General features: G+C 45.7%; 1 pseudogene; it reads right to left on the bottom strand.

Annotated features, from left to right (window-relative positions):
* Positions 1-1,507: 1,507 nt before the first annotated feature.
* LOC117438344 (inter-alpha-trypsin inhibitor heavy chain H5-like) lies at positions 1,508-12,681 on the bottom strand (annotated as a pseudogene).
* Positions 12,682-13,095: the final 414 nt, after the last annotated feature.

Here is a 13,095-nt window from a genome sequence, read left to right as displayed (position 1 = left end):
CTTCAGCTATACCTATCTGCAGTTGTCTCTTTGGGATGGTATCTACGCATCCTCTACAGGTTTGAGTAGCATCTGCTTTACCTGTGTGATCCTGACCCACATGCATGTAGGCAGGTTGGGGTTAGGGCTATGGACATGTACTTCCCCTGGCTGGGGTGCAGGTTTTTGTCAGGGCTAGGGTCTGAAATCAGGGGGTTGTCTGCTTTTTCAATAGGCAAGGCAAAAGGGATGTCCTGTATACCTTAACTGTGGCCCTTCTATATGCACAGTGCTCAGAATAATTGGTTTGCAATATGTATTTAAATGTCTCAGATTGGAATGGTTCTTTCAGTGGATCTGATGCTTGTTACTGTTTTATAAGGGAATGCAGTAAATATTGGACCAAAAACCTTCAGGAATGAAATGCCTTCATGTGCTTCGTGTTGTGCAAAACCCTCACGCTGATGAAGGGGATCTGCTGGAACCTTTCCTCACCGGTTCCTCACAGGACAGGTTATCTTCCCACAGCAGGACTATCCCAGTAAAACTGGGGAAGAGCTGAGGCCACAGTGCCCAGTTTCTGTCCAGGGGTTGTATCAGTGCAAAGACCTGATGCTTCAGCGTGTGCTGGATTCCAGACTGGGCCAGACTACAGTATGTGAAGAGTGCAGATTCAGGCACAGCAATGTCCTGGTTCTAAAATGGAAGGTGACATGGTCTTCATCTTAGCCCTTACCTAAGGCTGGCTGGGAAGGTTCACAACAGGCAATAGCAGGGTAAGTACGACATGGGGGAAGGTTGTCCCTCTGTTGCATGGCCAGTGTTGTTTCAGGAGTCCTGTACCCTTGTCTGGAATGGTGGTATGCAATCGTTCCCATTGCCAAGTGATTGCTCAGCCCTCATTCCTCAGCCATCTGAGCAGCTTGCAATGCAAGGGTTTGCAGTCTTTAACCATATCACTGGGAAACTATGTGCTCTGTGACACAGCTGGAGAGGAGAACAGGCATGTGCCTGTATGTGTAGTCATTGCTGTGCGCCTCCTTAGAGCTCCCTTGCTGTCACAAAGGGTATGCGGACTGATCCTGACATGTTCAGAGAGAGGACAGTGTTGTGATGCTCACTTTATAGTTGGGAAAGCTGAAATTCGCAGTCCAGGACCTGTGTCTTTGCTCTTACTGCTCTTGGGGCAGCAGGAGCACAGACTCTGGCTTCTTGTACCCTAAACTGCTGTGTTTATGGGCTGGATCACTCTTCTCTATGGGGTTAAATTGTCAGTTTAATGTGTGACTAGAACCTTAGGGTCCATTCATGGACGTGCTTGTTGCTGCCTATCAAGTGTGGAGAGGCTGAAGAGCATCCTTGACCTTTAATTTTCCACTGTAATTACTTTGGTTCCCAACCTGTTGTGGACTTGTGAGTGAGTCTTTCAGCCACCCAGTACCATGAGCTTGTCCAGCAGCATAAAACATACATAACCTTAGCTTCGAAGCTCATTTTATCCTCTCCAAATGAAAGCTTCACTGCAGTGTTCACTGTAAAATGTTTATTGCAAAATGGATAACTGGAGCCTAAAATGAGACTTTGAGTATATTGCTCCAGGTGCTTCACATGGTTGGGAAGCTGGACTTGATCATTGTTCTCCTGAAAGAAATATGTTTCCTTGGCTGGCATAGGAGGAAGAGGAGTAATGATGCACCTGAAGCATTAGCAATATGTGTATATGTATATATACATATCTATATACAGGAGAGATGAGACGAGAGGAGACCTTAAGCCAATCAATCCCCTTAGCAACACACTTGAACAGTTAAATGTGGGAGGTAAGTGAGGTTTCAAATATAGTGAAGACAGTATGAGGAAGGCTGCCTGTAAGTTCACCACCACTACTGGCTGCTCCCTGTTCTAGTGATATGGGAGGCTGGTTGGAAATGGGCTGGTGATCTCTCTGTCCACTCTTGTCTTGTCTGGAGAAGTGAACTTCACACATGTTCTTTCCCATCTCGTTTCTGGCCCATGTGCATGCTGCAGAGCATTAACCTCTTGTGTTATTGCATGCCTTCAGTTCTCTCTTGTAGGAGAGCTATTTCTCAATATAGCTGGGCCTAAAGCAAGAGGTTTTCATGCTCTGTTCCAAAGCTCAAGCTTTGGCCTGAGTTTTGCACTGACTGAGCTCTCTACAAGCATCTTCCAGCAATTACATCTGGCTGGTTGCTTTTAGCTAGTTCCCTTTCTGCTGCAGTACATGGTGTGAATAAGCAACCATGCTTGCTGCCTGCTCTGCTGCCATAGGGCTAGCGGTACAAAAGGAACTGGAAAATCACCAGCCCAACCCCAGCAACACTATGATTAAATATAAAACATTAAATATGAAAAGAGTCAAGATTGAACCCATTTCTGTAGCTCTCTGGCACCTCTGTATCCTAACACATGGATATCATTTAGTTCATGGGGATGCTTCCACACCCACCCTCTTTCAGTTCTGGAAAGGCAGAGTATCCATGAGCTCAATTTGGCCCTGCCATCTAAATGTCTTTGTGGTTGTCAAAGTCCTCTTTGGCCAAGTTCTCTATTAAGGAGACTCCCTTGTGGCTGATCTATAGCATTACTCAGTGATGCCTCACTTTGAAGCAGACCACAGCCTTGCAGTTTGGGGTTGGAGGTTTGCACCACCTGCAGTGGGGGTGGTTGGCGGACCCTTCTGTAACCTCCTTCCTGCTGTGCACAGATTCCTGCGGCAGAAGGGAGGAGAAGGAGCCAGGGGAAACTGGGATGAAAGTCATTTTACAACTTGGAGTAAATAAAGACTTCCTCCCTGATTAGAAAAGCAGCTACAAATGTCTGGTCTTAAGTTCAAGATGCTGTTTGTAGGGTCAGAAGCTGTCCTGAGTGCTGGTTCATCATCATTTAGAGACCTTAAATCTCTGCTAAGCAGAAGGGATGCTCTGCTTTGGAAGCTCACAGTGGCATTTGTTTCTCTGAGGGAATCAAGATTCAGGCCATCACTAAACCTGCAATGTTACACAAATGATGCTTCATGGAATGGGAGGCTGCACCGCTCCTGTTGCTGCTGGGCACTGAGACAGTAATGAACCACATGAAGGTTTTCAGCACTGTTTTAAGGGGCTGCAGGGGTTCAGGGAGCATCATGCTTAGTGGTAAATGCAGAGCTCATCCTAATAACCAAGAAAGCAATACTGTCTTGTGGCCTGTTGAGTTATAAGGTTTTGGTTCTTTGTTACCTCTTTGATGCTAATGGGGCATTACAGATGAGTATCCAGCCACCTCTCCTGTCTCTCTCTCTCCCTTCCCCAGGACCACGGTTGGAGGAGATGCTCCAAGTCACACAGCATAAAGGGAGGACACCCATGGATGTCTCCCTAGATAGGCACTGTGCTGTATGATCTGTGCCTCTGTGTGACTTACCAGCCCCTGGGGTATTGCACAGATCCCTGCATGGGTTAGTTTTAAGGCCAGCAGCTCTCTGCATTGCTTGACAGCAGTGCTCAACCACTTCTCCCTTCATTCCTATTGGGAGAGCACTCATCATGCTTTTACCATCTCCTCTGCCCTTTCCCCCACAACCTCCTTGTCTTCAGGAACTTGATGACCAACATCCATCTGGCATGAAAGAGAGACAGCTGATTTCCAAGGGCAAAAGCCTTCGTTTCTTTGGCACCAAAAGTAAAGAAGTATTGATAAGTTGCCTAGCTCTAGAGGTGTCAGAAGGGACCCACTGTCACACACGCTGCTGCAATGCATGGCTCTGGTCCGTCTTAAAGGCTGTTGCTTGTCCCAAAGCTGGTCCCTGTGTCAAAAGGATGAGAAGCCAAATAGTCTTTATAGCTCCCATCGATCAGTTTGTCTGCATTGTTCTTGGCAAACCAGCACTCAACTTCCTGCTGGCCATTGTAGATCCTCCTCTGCTTCCACACCACAGGAACGAGCCGGCCCTTCACCTTCAGGGTGTTTGTAGGGTTTGGCTGCAATGCTTCAGTGTGGTTCTGACCACCCTGCTGATGACTTGTGTTTAGAGATTCCTGGAGCAGTTTAACTTCATGGTTCAAGAACTGACCTGAAAGGCAAGATAAAACAGAGTCCATGATCGGCTGTTTTGTCCCATGTTCTGAGGGTTCTTCCTGTATGAGGTTCTAAAGAGCTGCTCTGCAATAGAAAGATGAATTTAAGTCCTGCACTTCTAAATCCTACAAACACAGAGATTAGAATAAAACCCTACTTCCTTTTTCACTCATCAAGACACATTCACTGAGCTTAAGAGCTTTTTGAGCTGCTAGTAGTAAGTTCCCTTCTGTGGACCATGGTTACTAGAGGATAACAGCTCCTACAATGCCAATCAGGAAGAAGAAGGAAGATCTAGGCCTGAAGCCCCAAAGTTTTCTTGGGGACAAGCTCTTTTAGGCCAAACTAAGTGTGGATTTAGAGGTTTGTGCATGCAAGTGGCCTGAATCCAAACCCCACTCCTGAAGGATCATCTGCTCAATCTGGGGGTACATGAATAGACTATAGCTTCAGTCTTAGGGTTCTGCACCTGTACATGGCCATAAACAACTCTGCTTCTTGTTGGCAGAAAGAAACTAACCATCTAGTCATTCTCTGAGCCTACCTAAATCCTGGTTGCCCTCAAACTGCGGGGATGGCTCTTCTTTCCCTTCATGCTTGAAAGAAAGGGGCCACAAAAGGTACCAGTTTTCTCAATCAGGCTATTCTGAATCAGGGATACTGTTAAAGAACCTCTTACTGGGGCCTTATTCAGGGTTCTTGTGGAATATTTGGTTTCTACCTCTGTATGGGGACCATCAAACACATGTATTCTAATGACACCTGTATTAAGCACCCACAAAAAGACTGGAAATGTGAAAACCAGGTAGAATCACAGAGCTAGGATAGTAGGACATGGCTCACACAGCAAAAGAGGGGAGAAGAGTTTGGGATACTACCAATAGAGATGTTTGAGAGCGGATGCAAAAGTCTCAGCTGGGAACTTAATCCCCACCTGCATTGTTCATTCCTCTGTCCTTTAAGACTGTTTGGAAGGATCAGTTGTGTCTGGTTTACAGCTCTGAACCCAGTAACCTGTTACCTACCCAGTAGCCCATGGGAATCAGAAGAGAGGCCTTTACTGTTGGAGATGTAGAAGCCCAGGTGGTTCCTCTGATACGGGGCTGGCTTCTTGTAACGGTGGATGAGGATGACGAAGCTGATGGTGTCTCGTATGGTCACAGTGACGTTGGAGTTGGCAGAGATGGACACCTCGAGGCTGCTGCTTCGCACTACAGCACTCCGACCACAGGACAGGAGAAGCCTTTCCCCATCATCCAGGATGATTCTTTTGGGTGTGATCTCCAGGTAAGACCTCTCTGGCTTATTGTTGAGGATAGTGATGGTGCTGAAGTAAGTCCGATGCTTCTTGTGGCCGTTGGGTGGTGCAGGAGCTCCAATTAATTGCCCATTCACAGTTACACCTTGTAGGAAAACAATCAGAAGTGAAAGCTGAAATCAGGAACAGGTCTATTTGTCTCAAGGATACAGACCTTGCAACTGAGAACATGAAGATTCACCACCTCATGCTCAGTTATTTCACCCAAAACAGTATAATCAGTCTATCATAAACTGATTACTTCCTACAGAGCACCTAAGTTTACCCAAGCTCAGAAATGCTGTCAGGTTCTCTCAGCACCATTAATCCTGACACTGTGTACACAGTGCTACAGGATAGAATCAGCTGCTTCACAGCACAGTCACTCCCTAAGTGCCAACCTTAGATCCAACTATGATCAAGATAAGGATGTGCAGGGTTTTGAGCCACATAAGACAAATACTTATCTTCCTGATAAGTGCCTATGGTTAGATTCTCTATCATTTTAATGACTTTTGTGACTAGCTGTCTATAAGACAGTGTCTCACTTCCCACAGGCCTCTGAACAGCTACTAGACACTAAACAAAGGAGGAGGCTTGTTGCTAACCGAAGCCATGAGCAGTGAGATGAAGTATGTCCATATCCCATCATTGCTGGGGGGGGATATCTCTCGTTTCTATCTTCATAGACTCAACTTGCTCATGCTACAGAGTTATTTTCCTCAAGCTTATTCTGCTTTTGAGCCACAGAATGACTGAAGTGGTAGAGCAGAGTCTAGGAAAGAAGTTTGCCAGGAGCTGGATCTCATTCCCTAAGGCATGAATGCAGAAGTATGGAGGCTAGACCACCACCAAGCAGAACAGAGCTCTTCTGACTTGATTGTGGGGTTATTTATCTCCTTTGTAACACAAATCTGTGCATTGTCTCTGGTTCTGACACCCCTTCCTCCCACAGTTTCCCTGCTTCAGGACATAATCTGCTTATTAGCTGCCCTGCTTAGCATTCCAGATCAGATCAGACCACTTTGGGCCCCTAAGGATCAGACTAGCTTGGGCAAAGCAGATCCTGAATAGTGTGGGTTTTCTGAAGGCTGTTCATTTGAGCCTGTTTGGATACTTCACTCTGTCCTGAAGCAAAAAGTATTGCAAGCAAAGAGCTAAGTTCCAACAAGAGAGCAATTTTGGTGATTCAAATCTTATATTTGCCTGTTGTGACTTTGGAACTAGAGAGCTGATAAAGATGCACCATCAAAGTCAGGCAATGTCTCCACACCAGAAAGCTGATCCTCTGTGTACTCTCTCACATGGAGGTGGCTTGTGCAAACGCTACATGCAGGATGCAAAATGCCTGTGGTTGGTTATCCAGCTGTTGTAGGGCTGGTCAAGTGCAACCCCCAGCCCATACTGGGTTCAATGGTCCCAGGAGGTATTGAGCTCTCCAGTCTAGCTGAAGAGGTGCAATGGTTCTCATGCACTCAAGTGCATCTCTTGGCTGTTTATGTGTAGTTGCAGTTCCCTTGATTTCAGTCAATGAAGACCTGAACTAGGAAAAGTTTGGATACATATAAAAGACAGCTCTTTCTGTGATTAGATATACTGTGTTGGCAAACACTTCTGTAGGTGAACTGTGTATGTAACAGTGACCAGGTCTCCTCCTTGCTCAGGATAAGTCGGAGGTCAGTAAGTGCAAGTGAACAGTTTACCTCCCTTTCCAATCCAGGTGATTAGAACCAGGTGTGCATCATTTTTCCACTGCCTGCCCAGAAAAACCATCTTTTTCTAATGTCTTGTCCCTTTCTTGCCTATGAAGCACCTTGGTGCTCAGTCTGGTTGCCAGAGAGCTGGCCTGACCACTTCAGTCAGTGTCACTGCCTGACACTCCACAAGTACAATCATAGGAAGGGTTGGAAAGGACCTTCAGATCATCCAGTTCCAACCCTCAAGGAGCTGCTTGACTTGGCTGCTTACCAGATTCCTTATGGTCAGAAACCAGCCGGAGGATGTCCCCTGGTTCTCCATCGATATTGAAGCAGACAGAGAACTTGCTGGAGGGGAAGTCAATGACAAAGTGAGGGTCTCCATCAGCTGAGAAGACATGGGAAAAAAAGAGACAAATATAAGAGACTTACACAAAACTGCAATGTCCAAAAACACAAGAAAACTGCTTTGAAAAGTATCTGTTTTTGCTAAGACCTCCTAGTTTGTTGTTGTTAGAGGCTTGGATGGAGTTTGCCAGGAAATGCCAAGTTTTGCTTTGTTTTTCACAAAGATCTGTTCTATTTTGGCTTGTTTTTCTCACAGAAGAGGCTGGGTTTTCAATGGGAACTCAAACCCCAGAGCAGTCCCTTTGAAAATCAGGATGTTTTCTTCCTGGAATATAATTTCAGTGGGAGTTATCATGCTGAGTTGTGTACCACTCCATACTGTGTCAGCAGGCTACAGCCCCCACAGCACACAGAAATGTGTCTTCTCACCAAGGACTGACACATGGACACACCTCACACTGAACCTTCCTGGTCCTCAGTACCACAGAATCATATAGAACAGTTTGGGTTGGAAAGGACCTTAAGATCATCCAGTTCCAACCCCCCTGCCATGGGCAGGGACACCTCACACTAAACCATATCACCCAAGGCTTCATCCAACCTGGCCTTGAACACTTGCCAGGGATGGAGCATTCACAACCTCCCTGGCAACCCATTCCAGTGCCTCAGCACCCTCACAGTAAAGACTTTCTTCCTTATATCCAATCTAAACCTCTGCTGTTTAAGTTTCAACCCATTACCCCTTGTCCTATCACTACAGTCCCTAATGAACAGTCCCTCCCCAGCATCCCTGTAGGCCCCTTCAGATACTGGAAGCTGCTCTGAGGTCTCCACGCAGCTTCTCTTCTCCAGGCTGAACAGCCCCACTTTCTCAGCCTGTCTCCATACAGGAGGTGCTCCAGTCCCTGATCATCCTCGTGGCCTCCTCTGGACTTGTTCCAACAGTTCCATGTCCTTTTTATGTTGAGGACACCAGAAATGGACACAATGCTCCAAGTCATCAGAGCAGAGCAGAGGGGCAGGATCACCTCCTCCAACCTGCTGATCACACTCCTCTCCATGCAGTCCAGGATATCAGATTAGGGCAGTCAACAGCAGATACTAAACAGTCCCACAGTCTTCATTTTCCAACAATCCTTGATTTATCAACTACCAGACAGGTATCATTAGTAATAAGACAAGCCCAAAGTTTAGTTTTTAAAGTAAATTTGACCTCATCCAGTGAAATTCAAGTCAAAACTCTTGAGCTAGGCTTATTCTTCAGTGTTTAATGGTTTCTGACTAGTTCTAGTACAGAAAGAACAAGCTTCCTGTTCTCCCCTAAACTCTACATCAAACATGAGTATCAAGTGTTGTAAGACCATCTACCTTGCCGTGTTTGCTCCCACTTCTCATTACAGATCCTCTGTGTATTTTGGTTTTGTTTCCATTTTCCTCCCTACTCTGCAGCTCTCCAGTAAGTAGGACTGTGGCTGACCCATTGGGATGATTATACCACAGTGGCATGCAACTGAGACTTCCATAAGTCAACCACGATTATTAAAAGGCATGAAAAAATGGCACTGACCTGAGGTTTTGGAGATTTTAATCCTCTGTTTCTCTTGCTGTCTCTGTATACCTAGAAGTGGGGAAGGAAGGTTGTTACAATCCCTTATTGAGCACCAGAAAGGAGCCATAGTATAATAATGTTGCCAGATTTATTCAGCAGAGATCATGGGCATATTCTTGCAGCTACTTTAAGCTTCCTTTAGAATACCAGTTTAATTCAACAGATTCTACAGAGCAGTAAAAGTGCTTCAAGGGGTTGAATCATCTTCCTGAAAGGTTTGCTTAAGGTTACCCAGCCCATAATTAGCAAAATCAATATGAAGATCTCACCCTTCTGCTTATCACCCATTGGCTTCATTTATTGGCTACATCATCCCTCTTGCCCAAGTCAGCAATGAGCCTAGCCTATGTGAAAAGGTTTCTTACCAGCACATGGTTATTTCCTCTCATACCTGGTGGTGCTTTGTGTCCCTGCAAACTCTGCACCCTTTCCCCGATGCCATCAGTAGAAGGCTGATAAACTCCTCTGGAGCTAGTTCCGGATGGAGCCCAGCCTCCCTCATCTTCAGAACAGTGAAGGGAGTAACAAAGTTGTAAGTCAGGCCATTGACTTGGCTTTCTCCATCAAATAGTCTTTTTCCTGACTGTCATCACTCTTCAACCGGAGTTAAGCAGCTCCTTGATGGTGAGGTAACTCCATGCCCTCTCAATGTAATTCACATCCCCTTTGTCATCTTCCAAGCCGGGGATACCTCTGATATCATTCCTGCTTGGCAGGTCAATAGCCACATCCTTCTTGAGGAGGATGTACTTCTTGGAGTTGCTCGCAGTCACCTCCACATGGAGACTGTCCGAGGTGCGGTTGATGAGCTTGCCAGCTATGATGATTTCAGAGCCATTAAAGTAGTTAGGGAAGAAGTTCTGGGTGACTTGCTCCACGTTGTCTTCAGGGTAGTCAACACGGATATCAGACAGTAGAGGAGTTCCTATTTCATCATAGAAACCTTAACGAAAGGCAAATATCTCACCATTAGTACTGCTCATCCACGGTAGCACACACTCATTACACTTGGCCACAGCCAGACTGTCTAATACAGTCCAGGCCTGATAGTACTTCATCACTGGGGCCAGTGAGAGCTTACTAGCACTTGACTTGAGACTATAGTAAGTTCTCAACAGAGTCTGTGACCTCCAGAGTTTCTAAGTACTCTGCCAGTTGAGTTACAACATCACATGAAGCTAGCCTGGTAAGCACCTATAGATTCCACTGCAAAGAGATAGTCCACTGAAGTTAAAACTGTAAAAGTACTGGCAGGTACTGTAGTTATTCACTGACGGAGTCCACCACATGATCCGGAGAGAAACTAATCTATGCCCCATCAAGATTCTGTATCACAGGAAGAGCTCTGGATAAAACCATTTGAAATGGTCAACGTAGGACAGGCAGGAGTACAGTTTTCTGAGGGCCAATGCAGAAGGAATCTCACTATGCCCCATCAATGAGGACATTTCCATGGAATGGAGGAATTCTAACTACTAAATGCAATCAGCCTGGAGAAGAGAGCTCACTGCTACTGTCTTCATAGTCATGGAATGGTTGGGTTGGATAGGACCTTAAGATCATCTAGTTCCAACACTGCTATCCCCCCCCCCCCAATTTTCTGTTGGAGCAAGACATGGCTTCCATGGAACTAGAGAGCTTAACCCTACAATGCCTTGTTAACCTGACTATATTCTGTGAATACCTCACACTGGGAAGCCAAAAAGCCTTTACAAGGGGTCAAGGCCCAAGTTTACAGTACTGTGTTTGCCCTACAGCAATGTGCTTTTGAAGGATCTTCCCAAGCTGCTCCAAGAATCCCTATTTTCCATTTAAATGCCAGACTCTCAACTTGGCAAGTCATTTGAGCCTAATTTAGTGAATAAACAAAGATTTGGCCTCAGCCCTTGTTTAGATCAAGCTGCATTTATTTCTCACATCTGCTTAAGCAGATTATCTGGAAGCTAAAGTCACACGTTCTGCTTTATTCTCTCTCCAAGGAATCCCAAAGCCTGAATTGGTTGACTTTCTTCAAAAAGTCTTCTGAGCATTCAGTGTCTTTGATGCAGAGACATCATCCTGTTTTAAACATGAGTGAACTAAACCTGAGAACACTGTGAAATAGCACCTGGGTTGTAACAAATGGTGCAGTGAGATATACAACCTGTCTTATAGTACAATGCAAGGAATTGTCCATCCCTGGCAGTGTTCAAGGCCAGGTTGGATGAAGCCTTGGGTGACATGGTTTCGTGTGAGGTGTCCATGCCCATGGCAGGGGGTTGGAACTGGATGATCTTAGGGTCCCTTTCCAACCCTGACTATTCTATGATTCTGTAAGTGTCTGTGTACAAATACAACCCACTGACTACAAACTCAGAAGTTACATTGGCATCCATGTAGATTTTCCCTCCAACAGTGATTTGAACTGATCTCCAGCAAGTGACTGTATGAATTTGGCACCAGATGCCAAATGGGTTTTCCATCACTTGATAAACAGTGAGCTGTTTATCAGAGAGACGTGTTTCAACAAGTGTTTGTAGTGCTGGGTTCCTGCAGCCCAATCAATCAGTGCATCCTTCATTTGCCAGGGAATGCCACTTGCTACCCAAGATATATGAGCAAATGACATGGGCAGAGGGCAGATGGATCTAAAAATCCAGTTTAAAGGAAGATACTCCTTTTCACACATAGCCATCACAGAAGGAAAAGCTCTGGTGGAAGGTGCATGGTCTCATTGCTCCAAATGAATTAGAAACTAGCTAGTGCCCAATGACCGTCTATTTTTGGTTGCTGAGGTCCAAACCATTAGCATTTGGGAGTGAAAGCCAAACATCTTTCCCTGGATACTGACACACTGCCTGGCATTTTAGGCAGAGCTGTGGTTCAGATGTGCTTTCGTTGATCTCACCAGGATCTCCCATTGGACTACAGCTCCCCAGTCACGGAAGAGAAGCATGATGCCTGGTCCGACTGAATGATGAGGGTTACAGGAAACCTGCTAGGAGTTTGGGTCCCAAAGAATGAGTGAATGATGAATAATCACTGGGTAGTTTTCAAGGTTGAATAGTTTGAAATTTGGACAAAAGGTGACAGTTTTCAAAAACACAGAAATCTTTTTCTATCCCAAACTGGGATCTTCGTTCCTGAGCCCTTCAATACCATTTGTGTTGTCAATGTGAAATGAGCAATGCATCCTTTCCTCCATGCATCTACCTGCAAGAGGTGGCACTCATGCCTCTCATCAATCCAGGTTTACATGCTCTAAACAACACTCTGAATTAGAGGAACAAATGCCTTGGTGTGAGGCCTGAGAAGCTCCAGCACAGCCAAGGGGTCTGCTAGGAAGGAGACAATTTCTGGGTAGGCATCCTCGGTATTTGCACATACTCTGCCTCTCTAACCAGAGCTGAGCCTCAGGGAACTCCCAGCTATTGTATTGTCTCCTTAGAGGATTCCCTTCCCAACCCCTTGCTCAGAGTTCCCACTATAAGCAGATACAAGCACAGAGAAAGCAGAACAAACCCTTTGAGTGTGGTGGCTGCATCCTCATCCTCCTGGAAATGCCTCGTCATGCCGCAGTTCTCCAGTGCCATCCTCTCCAGCAGCTTGTGGTCCACATCATTGCCAATACCGATGGTGAAGAGGCAGAACTTATCCCGGATGGCATCCTTGGTGTTGCTGAGGATCTTTAATGACTGTGTTCCCCAACAGTGGGCCTCCCATCCGTCAGGAAGATGATCAGAGAGACACTCCTGGCATCAATGTCATTCTGAGCAATGTAATCGTTCAGCAGCTTTGCACCAGTCTGGAGAGCACCATCAATATTAGTCCCTGGGAAGGCACAAAATGATTAGGTCATTTCTCCTTCTAAGAATGGTACAAATAATTTCCCTAAGCTCCCTTTAATACAGCAACACACTTGTGAGGTGGACCAATGCCAACAGTATGAAGTTCTATGATCCTATGATCTCTATTCATCAGTATGTTCCTTTTTGTCTACATGACGTTGCACCAGCTCTTTAATTCAGTTCATTCTCAACACCAATTGGGGATAGCTGTTTATTGTCTTATGAACTGCAGCTGATCATATGAATTTGCTGTATCCTTGA

This window comes from Melopsittacus undulatus, unplaced genomic scaffold, assembly GCF_012275295.1.
Source record: "Melopsittacus undulatus isolate bMelUnd1 unplaced genomic scaffold, bMelUnd1.mat.Z mat_scaffold_151_arrow_ctg1, whole genome shotgun sequence".
NCBI lineage: Eukaryota > Metazoa > Chordata > Aves > Psittaciformes > Psittaculidae > Melopsittacus > Melopsittacus undulatus.
The sequence above is the reverse complement of the archived record's forward strand: the minus strand, read 5'-3'. Positions and strand labels throughout refer to the sequence as shown.